Raw genomic sequence first — 18,054 nt, 5'->3', positions numbered from 1 at the left:
AATTTCCTGAAAACGTAGGAATTGAAATCTTTGGTAGCTTTACCATCACCGATTTGCCTTGATTAACATCAGACTTATTCTCAATTGTGGTAGACTCAGTGCTCTTTCCAGGAATCGAAACATTTAGTTTGTTTAAGGCAATCTTAAGATCCGACTTATAATCCATGAATAACTCTTCCGCATTAGAATATATGTCTTCAGTAATATACTCGCTGAACTCAAGTGTAGTAGACTCTTGAATGATTCGAGTATGAGTTGACACAAACTTTTCCCATAAAGATTCTAAGGTTTCTAATCTTGTGCTAAGATAATCTACAGAGTTAAGCCGTTCCTTAGGCGATTTTTTAAAGTTAGTTTTAGCCTTATCTATTCTCAAATACAAGTCCTGTTGCACTTTTATAAGAGCCTCCATGGTGAAATTTTCTAAGTGTTTGGAACTTAGCAATATCTAGGCAAAATTGGGCGTGGATTCCCCGTCGTTCCACTTTCTTCGAAACTATTCTAAGTCCAAACTTGCTACGAATTTTTCTATGTCCAAACTTGATGAAATTTATTCAAAGTCCAAATTTGTTGAAATTTCACTAAGTTTTTGACAGTTGCACTACTTAATAATTGAATGTACTCACGGTTGTCACTTCACTACGTCACACATATAATCCGCTTACGTCATACTGCTGCTTCTCACCACTGACGTCACGATGCATTTGCTTACGTCACACGCTGCTCCGGGAAACATAGGCTCTTCTCGCCTTAACACCGCTGGCAGCAAACCACTACCTTGCCCGGCGTCCGTTGGCCCGAAGTTTACCGAATCCACTAGCCGAACTCATCCGGCTCGAAGGACCATGTAAAAAGGCCCAAAAAGAAAAGCACTCTTGTTGACTATACAATAATGTAATAAATTCAATAGAGGTACAACTGTTATAAAAGCTTGACAATAATTAGTACTGGCCAGACGTCATGTTTCTCGGGAAAATCTTAACACCGCGATCTAGGATTTTCAACACATGGTATAGCGACATCTAGCAGGCAATTTGACAACTAAAATTAACTTCTTGCAAATAAAATTAGGAAATACATACAGAGGTTGGACAAAAACCTTAATCAATTGTTTAATCAGACCAAGGAATTACTATCTCATCGGCTTTGGACAATGACTCGGGTGTCAAAAACTTCGCTTTCTGACACAAAATCGATTGAATTTTAAAATTGACTACTAAGCGGAGGGTAATAAGGCGGGAAAACCCCGACATTATTATGAAACATACAAGCTTTCAACATGCTTTCAACACCTTGTTTACCGTGGATTATTTCTATTGCTTTATGATCTGCAACTGATGTTTTTTCAGTTATGCCACATGACTCATAAAACTCTCATTGCGCGAGCTTTACAATCATTGCATGCCGAGTTGTTGTGTCGGCACACACAATATATCAGAGAGTAGGAACTTCGCAACCTTCGTATACCAACTTACCTGAAATAGCCACAATGTGGGAAGAACCCTAATTTAAAGGAACGACGATCTGAGCAAAGATGATGGAGAAGGCGCATGATCGGAAAAGGTGATCGGAGAAGATATTCGTCCAGTGATGAACGTCTTACGTGTATGATGACTTACTCCCTTATTCATAAAACTTTACGGGGCTGATTTAGTTAAATTATGTTTTATCCCTTTCTTACAAATACATAAGGCAAAATGACAGATAAAGATGAACGATTCATAGCTAATTCAGGCCAGTAACGCGTTTATGTGTTCACTTTTTTTGTTAAAATTAAATAAAAATAATTTAATAGCAATGACATCTGCGATCTTGAGCACGCACGGCCGTCCGGTCAGTGCTCAGCGAGCTACAGTTGGAGAAGGACCGGAACTCACGGCGCCTTAATTTCTTTCGTACCTACCATGTATTTATCCGACTAATGCACTGCGAATGGATTATTTTTCTTACTTCACTGTGTAACCAGTTTCTTGTTTCGCGAATCAAAGGATAAATTCCTTCGGTTTTGGCGCCACATTTTGTAAACAGTTTATTTATACGACCGTAAAATATCATTCTGTTGTCTAAATGCCGTGAATGTTTGCTTTTGCATTCCTGGCCGGGTAATATCGTATGTTTTGGTGAGTCAACATCTACATTTGATTTTACGCAATTGTTTTTGTTTGTATCTTTAGATTAGTGCACTTGCTGCTGCCAAGGTGATCCATACATATTTAGTTTTCATTCATTTAGATCCATACATAAGATTAACAAAAAAAAACAGATTACATCAAAGTTTGTCGGGTCAACACAGGGTCAACATAATTTGAATATGCGAATTTCTAAACGGTTTCGACCGCCCGCCGTGGATCTCATTTCATCAACGTAGGTCATTTCATGAAGCGGGTGACTAGAAAAACTGATATTTTATCAAGATATAGTGTCACTAGGAAAATCTGGGAGCTTCCACAAGGGCGATTTCCCACCCGTAAGTCATGACTCGAAACGCAGATTGTAGCAATAATCTAGTAAAAGTGAAGGAACATTTCACGAGGATACCTGCATAGGCACATCTATGAAGAAATTAAAAAGTGTGGGAGCTATTGTATATGTATTTCGCCCCTCTTGGAGGTATATGTAGTGGAACAAATACGTATAGACTAGACCTAGTACATTATACACGTTACACGTGCATGTTCTCAATATCATGAAAGACCTTGGAAAACCACTGCGCCCTTCAACGAACGACTATTGTTCACGCGCACATACCATGCACATGCCACTCTAAATAAATTCAACAAGGTACATTCATGGCATTAAATATCGATACGGACAAAATGCCTAGAATATGTATACTTTCTTAATGTACGGACAATAAGGTGTTGTAAGGTATAAGTAACCTACTTGCTGTCCGTCCGTATAATAAAAGTTATTAAAGAAGGAAATAAATTTAATGAATTACAAGGAAATGAATCTGGATAATGAATAGCAAATTATCTGCTATGGAAGTAATTTTTCTTCAACTAGATTATTTTAAAATTGTCCGCCTTATTTACTTATAAGAATAGTTCATCAGACTATATGTTTTGAAATTACTTACTACTACTACTTATGAAAAACCTAATGCCTAACCTACATCGTTGTCAGCCTCGCAATTTGTCTTCAGGTCCCTCGAGGCTCCCGTGGCGACACAGCCGTGGGGAATGTTTGGCATTTGGGACATAGCTGACTCTTGTGACATCGTTGAAGTGGACTACTTTTTCCAGCGTGCCAATGTTTACCCGCATCGTGACTTTAAAGAAATGCTTTGTCGCTCCAATTTCGATTGAACTGGTTATCGTTGAACGAGCATTCCATCTGAGTTTTGCGTTCTTTTTACGTTTAATAGTAATGTGTTCCTGCCGGTGAGGCTACGGAGACAGCTTACCATCAGGCGGGCTGTATACTTGTTTGCCACCGACGTAGTATAAAAAAAAATTTAGTCTACCTTTTTAAGCCAAAAACCAACGAGAAGTGGGAAGATTTTAAAGAAGGCGTTCATGGACATCAAAACCTCAGGCATCCGAATTTTTATAGAGGAAGAAAGAAGGAGAAGTCATGAACTTTCTCCACGCATGTAATTGAATAAAAAGGCAATTTAAGGTCATTTTGGTGATGTGTATTGAAAATTGTAACTTCAAATAAAGAAACATAAAAAACGAGAGGAGGAGAAATTGTTAAATATATTCAAAAAAATAGGCGGTATCATGTCAAAAAACTTCTAAATTTACTATTGAGGTGAATCAAGAGGATGTTTTGAGATACGAGTATCTTCTTTTCCCATGGGGAAAAAAAAAATCTATGCATATGTTTGTATATAATGTGCGTGCCGTTTTAATGGAGGCTATGTTGAGAACGGTATAACCTTCAGCTCAATTTAAAGACATTCTAACCTCTACGCATAGTTTAAGCAGAACCGAACAATGTGCGAACAAATATTCTCATTTCGACATCACATTAACATTTCAACGTGCAATATCAGAATAACTGGGCGAAGTCGATATAAACAGCACATTCCTCCGACGATGTCATTTTGGGCGCCAGCCAGCTTGGTAGGGCTTCGTTCTCGTGGTCCGCACCGACCACTCGGGCCGCTCAAACATCCGGCACTCCTTCTTAGCGATGCGATCTAGATATCCAAAACCGTATCGGAATTATCTTGACGGCTTTCCGTGGCGTATAGTCGGTGTGGACCCGACTTTGATAGTCTGAGGATTGCAGGTGCAAAGATATATTTGAACTGCGGATTTCTATCTATTTGTGGGCGGGGAGATCGCATAGCGATCGCGGATGATTTACCTGTGTGTGGTCACACACGGTACAGGTTTATTTTAGTGCCTAAACTTCTTAAAAAGAGACATACTAGTCTGGATGGCAGTCTCAAAATCTGAGCTAAGGAATAAATTAAAAGTGGAAAAAATCACTGTCGTAAGTGGGACTTGAACCCACGACCACTGGATCACTAGTACAGTGCTCTGCCATCTGAGCTACCAAGATCGCGTTAATACTTTAATAGCATGCATAGTTCGCAGACGTTTCTGCTTGATAGAAAATTAATTTAAAGCTATGGAAGTCAAAGAGTGAACAAATGATTTTTCATTTGGCTCAGTTTCGACTAAGGCTTAATTTGGATTTATTTAAAAAATGGATGTCATGTAATTTACACCTATTTTAGTGCTCCGTAAAATACTTTGTTCACGGAGCACATATTTTTTATTACGAGTAGGTATGTAGGCACAGTCCATCTAAGTTAACTTTGGCCGACTTGAACAAAACAAAGTGTGGGAGTGTCATTATAAACGACATATTTTCATATAAATTTGACATTAATCATGACATTTCTCATTACAAATACCATGCAGCAGGGCTATTATGGTCGATTTTATAAATGATATGGCTGTATAAATGATAATATAACTAACATTTTATCCAGTTTTTATTGATTTGACGTCTTTTCCACTTTTGACAGCGATAGATGTTAAATGATTTACTGCATAACATGGTCGGTGGATAATTTGTCATTTGTCTAAATTTCTGACTTAAACTTAGTTGATAAGTGGATAAGTTAAATGATATAAATGACACTTGTCTAGATTTATATCGTTTTATAGCATTTATACCGTTTTGTCTACTTTTGACAGCGATAGACGGTAAATGGCAACGTTTGTTGAATAATTAAATATATAGTCGAGTTTTGACGGCTAGACTTTGATTATTTTATCCTAGTGCTCACTGGGTCACGATAAGTGCTCTTGTGCTATATAAATGGTGCAAAATACAAATTTTTGGAGTTAAATATCAGTAAGTATCTGTGTTTTTCATTATATATACAATCAAACTCATTTATTTACATATAACATTATCAATACATTTTTCAGGGATGGCAAGATATCATTTCTTCTTGGCAGCTGCTGCTATCGAAGAAAAACAAGACAGAAAACTTCAACGCCGAGCCATAAGGGATGCATGCAACCCGTTTGATAAGCCCGACGAGGAGTTATGGCGCATATATAGGGTGCGGAAAGAATTAGCACTCTATGTGTGCTGAACTATACTATGGATTGCCGGCACATCTTAAAGTAAAGATATAATGTTGCACTATTCCTCAAATCATTCCCGCTACCTTTACCACCTTGATCATAATCATTATTTCATAATGATATACCTACTTACAAGTCTTTGTCTTAGGTTTTAACATCACTGCACCTATTGGCTGGCGGTAGTTACTAACGGGGAACTGGAAAAGACCATGGCTTGTCCATTGCTCAGTCTACCGTCAGCCGGTACTTGGATCAATTTGTAATTGTGGTGAATAGAAGGTATGTCCATTTTGGTACAGAATACCACTGACACCGGAGATAAGAAGGTAAAAAAATACGAGTATGGATGTGCAGTGAGATTTTTCTATAATGATGTTCCTGGTATACAGCGTAATCAGTATGATCACATATGAAGGCAAAAAGACGCAGTCAGTAACAAAATATTTATATTTATTTTCTTACGTAGATTTTTAGGGACCATGAAGTACAAATGAGGCTTGAATGTGGATTTTTGTGGTATTTGTATTTGAAGTGTTTCTACCTAAATATTTCAATGCAGAATCATACCTTATTTTTGTTATTATATGCAACTTCTTTACCACTCTTACATATGTATTTATGTAAGTATTATTCAATTCTACGTGTAGCTAAAGTACCAAATCATGAAAGTGTTGGATTGTTTACAGACTCAAGGACACTTGGATAGTCTTCCCAGAAAATGAGAGGTGTTCAGGAGGCATATGGGGTTGCTAACATTTTAGGCACAGTAGACTGCACCCAAGTAAAAATATTTCCATAACCTTTACCGCATGGCGTACAGTTTCTAAACAGAAAAGGAATTCATTCGCTAAACGTTCAGTTGGTATGTAATGACTGCAAAATCATAATTAGAAATTTTAGAATAAATCGAATGGATGGACAGAATCGATATTTTCTTGTAAACCGTAAGATCGCCAAAGTAAGCCCTGACAACACCAATGGGGATTACTTTGAATCGGGATTAGTACGTTTTGTTACAACTCATCTATCATTCATTCTGCTAAATCGGATACAAATAGGTAGTCAAATACTATTTTGTAATTTCTAAAATATTAAGAGATTACATATACATATAACCGTTGTTATAATATTTTAAGTATAAATATTTGTGAAATGTTTGACGTTTTCCGCGATTAGGTACATAGATACCCAGAGTCGTTCCATGCAAGTCACCTGTTAGTTTTACGTGATGTATCTGCAAAATTGCATGGACATTGGACACTTTATGAATAAATTAAATTTAGGTTTACCTACCATGTTTAGGGCTCCACTCCTCAAATTTTCTCTGCGGTGACCGAACACATACCCATGTACATGGATTTTTTTAAATGGGAGACTGGGGGCAGCTGCCTACCATATCCATTGAAAAAGTATTGTACCTACGTTGGTTGCTCTTAAAGACTAAGAATTGTTATTAGAGAAAAGTGGTTTACAAATACCTTAACTAGGATTCCTTGTGTTTCAGGCAGAAATGGACAATATGAATATTTTTTTAACTATTCACTTAATTATAAAATCTTAACGTCATAATGTGTTGAGAAAATAACTTGTGAGACTTCTAATTGTTTTTGCTGCAATTACCTTATATCTTGCGATTAGCTTAATCAAAGTAGTTTTAATGCAACAATATGATATTGTGATCAGAAATTTTAATATAAACTGACGATAAGGCACCGACTTCAAACATATTAGTTGGTAATGCATATACTTAAAAAAGTATAATATTTTATTTTATCCTTTTTGAAGTCGGTTTACTTTTTTTGTAAAAAGTTTTTTTGATTATTTTACTTTATAGGTATAATAGGTTTTTCTTTTTTCCAGAAATCTTCCAATAAAAGGCGAACCTGAAGCGGAAATGGAAGGGGGAGCTGCTCGAGGGATGCATTACATGCAAAGAAGCGTGCCCTATTAATAAATAAATATTTCGCCTAGTATTATTTTATTTTGTTATGTTTATTAACACTGCCTTCCTGAAAACATTCTGAGGAAACCGGACTAGCCCCAAGAGGTTATCCATTAATTAGATCACACGTTAAGGGGGAGAGAGGGGGTCAAGAAAATGTGCCATGTTGTGACTAGAGGGAGGGGAAGTCATAAACTTTGTGACGTCATAAGTCGTAAGTCATTCATTTACGAAATATAAGGTATACATAGGATGTTGCAGTTCATAGTTAACTGAGCCAAGCTAACAATAAGCACGGTGTGGGATCGAATTTAAACGGTTGTGAGTCTAACTTTAGCAAAAAAGAAATATGACTAGCGTGAATGCTCACATGAACTAGACATGATTGAAAATGAAGACCTAATAGGTTCTCCGAAACATGTCGCACAAGTGTCAAAAATAACGTGAGTTAGTTAAACCGTAGTATAGTGTTTAACTTACGGTGTGGGCTGTCATTAGATAGGTCTTTTAAAACAAATATGGGTCTTTCATGACCATTTTTAGATAAAGATAATATTTTTGTAAATAATCGCTCTGAAAGAAAAAAGAAGAGTCCCTCCCTCTAACTTTCGAACCATGTTGGGTCCAAATAATATGACAAAAAAATCATACATTCAACTTGGAACACACGACTGGCTATTGGCAGGTCTCGACATTTTTTTTTTTTTAAGAGCTCTCAGAGGATAGCTTGTTATGCAATAACTTTAGTTTTGTACTAATTTAAATTAAATTATGAGCAGGCTCAATCAAGGGGTTCTGGAGCTATATAAGAGCCTAGAAACCCAAAAGCTATTTGTGAGGGGTCTTATTGCTATTCTAGTCAACTTGTTTGCAAGAAAGTGTGGTCGGCGGTATCAAATGAAAAAGCCTGGCTTACACGTTTTTGATATTGTTTTTAAATGTACCATTTTACATAATTAGCAAGATAAACGAATTCAAAATTACATAATATAGTCATTTGACAAGAAACGTAACCGTTTACCACAGATACGGTCTTTTTAAATCTCTATGGTGACTTGAAACTATACTCAAACACACCCAATTTGGCAGTAGAAAAAGGCGCAAAGTTTAAATTTTATATGGGAGACCCTTTGCGCCTATATTTTTAAAAATTTACCGCCTTTTTTCTACTGACCAAGTTGCTGTACCAGAGTTTATCATTTTCCGAGTAAGTAGGTGCAACAAATGCAATCGCTATACATAATTTTTGGCAAACCGCGAGTTCTCAGTTCCGGGCGAAAAACTATTGAAGGAAAACTATAGCGAACTCTGCCGTATACTAAATCATCCACATCGCAATGGAATGCGGTGCAACGCCAGTGTGAAGACCGCCTTACGTTAATTTCACTCAATAGGCACAGTCCGCACCAAAAGTAACTCATCGTGTGAAATGTTGGAAATGATCTACACGCTTAATTTTGAACACCTTACACGCTTCACTACATTTGCCTGTCTTTCAAACCTTAAAACGTGCCTTCAAATCTAAGCGAGCAATGATTCCCCATTTGCTATGTATGAATTGTAGACACAACTTAGCTCATTAAGCCAACTATTTATTAAAAGACGTCTTAATTAAACACAATAAGAATCTATTTTGCAAACTCTTAAATCATGGATAACTTTTAACTATCAATGTCAAATGTGGATAAGTGGTAATATGTCATTTAACCAACTATTCATTAAAATACGCTTTAAGTATACTTGTTTACGATTTATTTTTCAAAAGCTCAAACCATGGATAATTTTTAACTGTTAATGTCATATGAAGATAAGTGGTAGAATGTGATTTAATCATCTATTCTTTAAAATACGCCTTAAGGCATAGAGTTTAAAATTCATTTTTCAAAACCTCAAAATATGTCGCGCTATCATTAGTCAATTATAGGTTATCCTCGCGACTTTATACCGAATTAAGTCACTTATCAGATAATCGCCAATCCAAGCATTAAATGATTAATGATATAATGACAAAACCATCATAGGCCGGCAGAGTTAGTTTAATCAATTTTTAACGGGCAATACTGGCGGAATAAAAATTAAGCGCTGCAACCCTTAGAGCATTTAACTAATTACTAACCAAGGTCTGTAATTTTCTGTACAAAAAAGTCTGAAATTTTTTGCAAAGGAGGGGCACGTCAAATGTATGGCTATTTGTACGTAACGTATAAAATAGCCATGTCAATAGCCATGTCAGATAAACGTCAGTCCATACAATAAGTATGACGTGAGTATGACCATTGGCCGAGGTTTTCGACAGAGGGGTAAGCTCTTAAAGGGGACTCCGGTGATTTAAATGCTCTAAGCTGCAACTATAACTGTTGGTCTGAAGACCAACTAACAAGCTTGCATGTTTTTGCTTGCACACAAAGTTTTTTTTTTATTTCTGTTAAAATTTCCTTTTCTTTTCCTTTTGTAAAAGTTTTGATTTATTTTCTGGTAGACTACGTATTTATAAGATTTGATGTTTTTTTTTTCAAATGCGTCCCGCCGAGTTCTTGCGCCCGGTATCTGTTCGGGGCTGTGGTGTAGAGTTAAAACCGGTGGTAGTTTTTGGCATTAATACGTGCATTTTAATATGCCTAAATTTTAAAATATAGATTTTCATTTTCTAGATAATACGGAAAATGTCCATGTCCCGTGGAGAGGTGGAATGCGAGCATGAAGCCGAGAATGACAGCGTCCAGCGCCGTATAAATAACCAGGCATGCGGCAGGAATGCGAAGCGACGACCCTTTGAGCACCTCGAGTGTCGCGACGACTGCTGGCTTTCGTGAAAATTCACATGTCAATTTTACTTTACTGTTGTGAATCAGTCAATTTTCACTAGTTTTACTATTGTGAGTCGAAAATGCTAGTGCCTTCGCCTGCGGCTCCGGCTCACATTGTAACCCAAGCCACTCGCCTTTTTGGACCCTTCTTATACAACGTTTGCATAAAATACTATTATGTTATTAACATGTAGCGTGCAAAAGAAAAGACATCGCTAAGAGCGGTCTTATAATGATTTGAATAATTCTACATCAGTCATGCAGTGAACCTGAAGGCAAAACGGATTAATTGGTGTTTAGGCAATTCTTTGTTTTAATAAATTATTACAATTATAGTAATATGTTTTATTGCTTGATAAAAATGTCCCTTAGTTATTTATACTTCTAAATACAGAGGTAAACACATATAAGTTACTCTTTTACACACGTATGTAGATATGTGTTTTTGTCATTTGATTAACGTATGTTTTTAGGACTGTAGCTGTAACTTGTAACTTAAAAGTCACTTTATGTCCATTGTGTATAATTCATAAATAACGAATCTTAAAATATTAGAGCAAACATTCGTGGTTTTGGTCACGTACACATATTGTTTTGGGAACGTTAACTACCTCCACGTGGAACCAATCATCGGCAAAACACATCATGAGCCGAACACAAAGCAGTGCTCAGGAATGTGGTGTTTATAAACTTCCTCTAAATCTGAATACTCAGTCTAAAGCCATATGGCCACATGGACCGTGCGCGTCGGAGGGTCTGTCACCTTAAACTGAAGCTTGAAATTAACATTTCGCGTAAATATGCCTCTATGGTGTTCCCTACATTTCACGCGCGTTCCCTGTAGCATTCATGTTTCATCTGATTATTATTTTTACCAGCCTGCATATATACTTCCTACAACTCGGCATAGGCCTTCCTATGGCACAATTGCGCCCGATTCAGATAATAGTTGCGTCCGATCGGTTTTATATGACATGGCGTTTGAGAAAACAAGATGTAGAATTGAAAGCTTGTGGAAAGCAAGGCTGAAACCAAACTGCACTTTAACACAGTGAAAATATTTAATTCCTTGCAAGTATACTTGTTTGGTACCAGCTTACTAATTTATGACCGCCACTGGCGCCAATTTGATCATAAATGTGTTTGCAAGGTAGGTAAGTATTAATTTATTACGCCCTCGGATTTTATCGCCAAATGGCCTCAAACACTGGCCGTTTATAAACTCAATGTGCGTGTATTCAAAATTAAATGATGAGTCGGACAGAAAGGTTGAAGTGGGAATGCTTGCTGGCGAAAATAGCCCGGAATGTGCAAGGTATGGCCGCGTATTGTCAGTGTACGCGCGAGCGCCGGGAAGTCCAGTTTTCAGTCGCTAGAGTAAAGTGGCCTCTAAATTCTTAACAACTATACTTGATCCGAAGGTACACTTATATTGGTTCCTTTGAACCATCATATCGGTTGGAAATACAACCCTGAGCTATGAGTCTCGTCTGCGAGCACAAGGCCGGACAAAACTATTCATCATAGTTTTTGTGAGCCATGTACAAACAAATGTAGGTACAAACAAAATAAAATATTGTGACTCCTGCACTTGATACAATTATACGTAGGCGTTGTGTAGTTCATGGGTTGAATAGTTGAATAATAATATTGACGTAAGGTATTCAAGATACTTAGAATTTTCTTCTGGCGTGTTTAGTTTTACGGTTATTTTGTAGAAAATAACCGTAAAACTAAACACGCAGATAACGTACCTTAACTTTTTAATTATTAATTAAACTAAAAGAAAATCTATGACATCGTTTGTCTTACTTATAAATTAATCTAGTGAAATGACAATGCCAGAAACTGTGAACAAAATAACGAGAGGCAAGCAGTGCCAAAGTTAACAATATCATTCTCAGCCATGTTTTTAGAATGTTGTCGGTTTTGCCGACCAAAAATAATTACAATTCGTTGCCAAAGCCTAATTAAGACGTGGCGTTATATTTGGCGAAGTGGCAGCAGTCCACAAAACGGCAAGGTGAGGAAGCCGTACATTTGAGATGTCAAGCCAAATCGCCAGCAAAAATAACACATTGCCAAAAGCTCGAAATATCTTTCGGAGCCAAAATACTATTGGGAAAGGAGACTTGAAAATAATTAGTATTTTAAAAGCTTATTGTAATAAATCAAGGAAAACCTAAAGGTAAATATTGAATTTATTTTCTGAAACCAAATAAGAAATATTTGCTAAATTTAAGTCAGCAAACTAAAGGATGACTCACATTAGGATCCCATACCATAAAGACCAGACCAGACCAAGAAGGTCTGAAAAAAAAAATTGTTTTCGTGCTAAACGGAGCTTTTAATTAGTTTAAATGATTTATACATTGTTCATATTCATTTTATTTAGCTTAAACCACCACATATGATGTGGGCTTGAGTATTATTATCTAACAATAAACAAAACATCCAGATTTTTGCTTAATGACTTCTTACATTGAAAGAACCCAGGTTTCTGATACATTAGAGAAACACATTAACAAAGATAATATTTTCCGTGGGCGAACGATACGCAAAGATCTGGGGTGCTGTTACCTAATTTCCAGTCCTTTGAATGTGTAAATTACTACAACTACATCACTACAATAAGGTATACGATTAAAGAATAAAGATATTTTCAAATAAAAAAAAAAAAGAGACGAAACATTGAGTAAATGATCGAATGATTTCTGACCCTATGATAGTTCCTCCAAGTCGCGTTTTGATAGAATTAAAAAACAATAATTGAAGGGATATGTTTTTACCATGTTTTTATTACTTAAATGTTACTTTTCAAAATAAATGTATGTGCTTTATTTCCAAAAATGTCTACACACATTTTACGGGACAGCTGCCCCATATAAAATTAACTGTCATGGGGATCATCATTGGACGCGCGAACAAGTTTTGCTCGTTTCGGGGGGCCTACCGCGAAAACCGAAATTCGCAAATTGCGGGGATCTTTCTCTTTTACCCCAATGAAGGCGTAATAAGAGTGAGAGAGAAAAATGCCCGCAATTTGCGAACTCGGATTTTTGCGGTTATAGCCCAGGTACCATCGTTGGTAATGTTATTTTGACAGTTGGAAGCCCATTGGATATATGATATTCTAACATCTCATTAGCGTCGCCATCATTAACATCACCTTCAAAAATACTACGTATGGCCTGTCGGCTAATTATATTCCTGCCGTGGCAATTAACAGAAACATTGAACTTGAATCCTGTAACATTGCCAACTCTCGCTTAGCTAACCTAGACCTGTCTGTCAAAAAAAATATTCACTCTCGCCAATTCTATTACCATTCAAACTTAACCTCTATATCGAAACACATAAGTGTGTTTTGTTTTGTTGATAGCAAAATGTTTGAAGTTTGCCAATTTTTGTTTTCGCTAAGAAGCCGTCAAAAGGTAGTTGTAAAAGGCGATCGAAACTGGACGACAGTCAGGAATAGTTTTAGCTTCAACCTTTAATTTGACCCGGGTGAGGTAGCAATCATTATAGTTGTCATGGAATTTAAGCGCCAACAATTAAAATAATGGTAGCGACTGCGCGAGTACCTGCACCAGCATCAGACTGGATTTCAAAATCCGGAAAAAATTTATGTCTAGGTCTCTATAAAAAAAACGTATTATAGCTATTTCTAACGTTCATTTATAAAACAACAATAATAAAAAATAATTTAATGAATCAAATCGTCAAAAATAAGTAATTTACTATACAAATTATGCTCATTGGTAAGCCAGCAATTATCTTTTACGATACAAATACCAAGACCAAGACACGCATCAGATACAAGAATAACCGATATTTAAGAGTGAAATATTGATAATATGATTTAATATTGAAAAAAACAAAAAAAAAATCACAAATCGCCTGTTTTGGACTATAAATTAACTTAAATTATGCAATACCCGTACTTGTTAGTTATTTTTTTTTGATGAATATAATAAATTTATTACAATTTTCTGAAAATAATTTTTGTAATATTTGTTAAAGATTGAAGCCCTTTACAATTAAAAAAGTTTTCCTTTTTTTAATATGTTTTAAAGTATATATAAATTAGTTCACAAATCGTCATCACCATACATGCAGTATCATCACCGTCCATAAAAGAGTTATTACCGTCGCATGGTTGTCATCACCATCTTACGTTCTTATTTTTCTAAAGCGATAACTTCAAAGTTTAGCTCACAAATTATTAGAAAAATACCATAAATATACTCAATATACAGTCTATACCTGTTACTTTTGATAGCTTGAATCGTGTTAAATTACACATTGAAAAAAAATTGTAGGGAAAAATTTTTAGTGATAAAATCCACCCACCAACGAGATTCATTGCGATGCGAGTTTATGCAGTCGCTAGCGATTACATTACAGCTACTGTAAACTCATGGTTAGTAGGTATATATCTAATAGAATGAAATGTTTTCAGGAATTTCACATTTCCTCAAAGTCCACTATTGTCTACTGCTGACATCAGCAGCCTACTGTACCCCTATTCAAAGGCCAGGCTAAACAGATGTGTATTGCAACGTTTGATGTTCACATAGCAAAGTTGCATAAGCGATTGTAAATAATTTTTGAAAACTGCGTTTATTGAGAAGCACGAATATCGTGTGAAAACCCTTTACCCCACGTCATATAAAATTATATTTTTAAATTTCAACTTTGACATATATGGCTTCTTATGCACAAAAGCTTATTAGGGTAAATTAGCCCTTATGAATCGATATATTGATATAAATAAATAAATATTAAATAAATAAATATTATAGGACATTATTACACAAATTGACTAAGTCCCACAGTAAGCTCAATAAGGCTTGTGTTGAGGGTACTTAGGCAACGATATATATAATATATAAATTTTTATAAATACTTAAATACATAGAAAACACCCATGACTCAGGAACAAATATCCATGCTCATCACACAAATAAATGCCCTTACCAGGATTTGAACCCGGGACCATCAGCTTCATAGGCAGGGTCACTACCCACTAGGCCAAACCGGTCGTCCAAACTTAACACGTTGAACGCCATGGGGGGCACCGGCGACCTCACGAAGTCAACTGCAACACGCCATGGGGGGCACCGGTGACCTCGTGTTAAACCTGTTTTTAAGACGCTATCCTGCGCCGCGTGTAGCAGTTATAAGCAATGCGTTGTATGCAAGGGACCGGCATGGCGCTCGTTAGTAAAACGGTGGCTTGGGACGTGGGTGCAGTTAGTGACATAGTAGATTTGTTGAAAAAATGAAAAAAACAAGGCATTTTTTTCAAATCACAGCTTTAATTCTATAATTTATATAATTAAGTATTTGCAATAATTATATAATTAATAGAAATTAATTTCAATTATCTGGAGATACACGACAATTATCAAAAAATAAGAAAAAATTAATTTCCCAATGCAGACACACACCTGATACATGCATTCCACAAAAAAAACATCATAAAAACCCAAAATTAACAAAAATAAACAAAAACAGCGTATCTTCTTGAACCAGTAGCAGGAATTGCCAAACCAAGCTATTGTCACACAATGCCAAAGCAGTTAAATTTTATATTATAAGCATATTTTAGCGGGTGCGAATGTGACAGTATAATGACCGGCACAGTGACCGGCGTGGCCGGCGGGGGGACCGGCGTGGCGTCATGGTAACGGTTTTTGAAATATGAACTTCACAGCGCCACGGGGGTCATCGGTGACCGCGAGTTTTTTTTTTAATAACTTTTTAACTAAACCTCCAATAACAAAATAAAATATATATCTATATACATATCAAAGTAATAATTGAATTTACATCAAGTTTTTTTTAAAGAAAAAATGAATATTTTGGTCTGGCGTTTAACGTGTTAACTCGTACTTGATATATTGTATCTTGATATATTCGTTAACTATAAAAAAAATTACAACCTAAAAATTTTTTAAAAATAAAAAAAACATGATAACATGGTCATCAATCAATGAACGAACCTTTCCTACTTTCGTACGCATACGCATAAACCCGGAAAACATGAGTCACTGATGAAAGCACTGGAGTTCAATGCCTTCATTTATCTCGTAAAAATAATTAATAGCTACTTCAACATTGTTATTTTTAACAAATACCGGATGAAAGATAGTTATTCTGTTAATAAAACGTTAGTAAAAGTTGTCAGTAAAAATACCGTACCGTACCGTAGAATTTAGATTTAAACTGATTTGTACAAGTTTGGCAAGAACATCAGCTCGCAGTCGCTAGCAACTACGGACACAGTTAATTCATGAAAAGAGTACAATTCAACTATTATCTCCTATATAGTAGGTATTGGTAGTTAACACATCTTAAAAACACGTTTATTGCCGGAAACGGTAACCGGTGGTTATAAATACCTTTAGGTTACATCTGACATATAGAAAATCTTTAGTAAGACATTTATGATATGACACATATAAATTGAGTTGGAATTCAAGTGTTTTGAATTTGTAGACACTAGCTTGCAATATCGTGAAACAATGCGGCGATGTAAACATTGCCAGCAAGACGAAATATTACTAAAATTAATTTAAGATCAAAAATGTAATACGCAAGGGTGCTGTGTATCTCTCTCTATATCTCTTCCACATTAGTGCGGCAGTGATAGTTGCGTTTCGTTCGCTACGAGCGGTAACAATTAACACGTTGCATACGCACGGTTTGTGCACGGCAGGACAGGAAAACAGCCATCAGAGAAGAAAAACGGTGCGTTTAAAGTCATCGATAGCTTAAAGATGACCACGACCACTCTACCAAAGTTAAACGACAAAAAGAAGAAGTTTGTGTAAGAATAAAAAAGCGGCCAAGTGCGAGTCGGACTCGCGCATGAAGGGTTCCGTACCATTTATGACGTATTAAAAAAAATCTACTTACTAGATCTTGTTCAACATTTTACCACTTAGGACACACATTTTACCACTTTGGAAGTGTCTCTCGCGCAAACTATTCAGTTTGGAAAAAAATGATATTAGAAACCTCAATATAATTTTTGAAGACCTATCCGTAAATACCCCACACGTATGGGTTTGATGAAAAAAAAAAAATATTTTTTTATTTTATGACTTATTAAAAAAACTACTTACTAGATCTCGTTCAAACCAATTTTCGGTGGAAGTTTGCATGGTAATGTATATCATATATTTTTTTTAGATTTTTTATTCTGTTATTTTAGAAGTTAAAGGGGGGGGGACACACATTTTTTTACTTTGGAAGTGTCTCTCGTGCAAACTATTCAGTTTAGAAAGAAATGATATTAGGAACCTAAATATCATTTTTGAAGACCTATCCATAGATACCCCACACGTATGGGTTTGATGAAAATTTTTTTTTTTTTTAATTTTGATGTATTAAAAAAAACTACTTACTAGATCTCGTTCAAACCAATTTTCGGTGGAAGTTTGCATGGCAATGTATATCATATATATTTTTTTGATATTTCATTCTGTTATTTTAGAAGTTACGGGGGGGGGACACACATTTTACCACTTTGGAAGTGTCTCTCGCGCAAACTATTCAGCTTAGAAAAAAATGATATTACAAACCTCAATATCATTTTTAAAGACCAATCCATAGATACCCCACACGTATGGGTTTGATGAAAAAAGATTTATTGAGTTTCAGTTCTAAGTATGGGGAGCCCCCAAATTTTTTTTTTTTTCTATTTTTGTGTAAAAATCTTAATGCGGTTCATAGAATA

At 35.9% G+C, this 18,054-nt stretch overlaps 2 long non-coding RNA genes across 2 annotated transcripts; both read left to right on the top strand.

Moving 5' to 3' along the window:
* The first annotated feature begins 1,100 nt into the window (after nucleotides 1-1,100).
* On the top strand, nucleotides 1,101-10,642 carry LOC133519721 (uncharacterized). The gene is made up of 2 exons (XR_009799660.1): nucleotides 1,101-2,120; nucleotides 10,152-10,642. It is a non-coding gene; the product is annotated as an uncharacterized LOC133519721 (long non-coding RNA).
* On the top strand, nucleotides 5,295-7,539 carry LOC133519720 (uncharacterized). Its single transcript, XR_009799659.1, has 3 exons — nucleotides 5,295-5,837; nucleotides 6,245-6,420; nucleotides 7,419-7,539. It is a non-coding gene; the product is annotated as an uncharacterized LOC133519720 (long non-coding RNA).
* Nucleotides 10,643-18,054: the final 7,412 nt, after the last annotated feature.

This window comes from Cydia pomonella, chromosome 7, assembly GCF_033807575.1.
Source record: "Cydia pomonella isolate Wapato2018A chromosome 7, ilCydPomo1, whole genome shotgun sequence".
NCBI lineage: Eukaryota > Metazoa > Arthropoda > Insecta > Lepidoptera > Tortricidae > Cydia > Cydia pomonella.
This window is presented reverse-complemented; position numbering and strand designations above follow the sequence as displayed.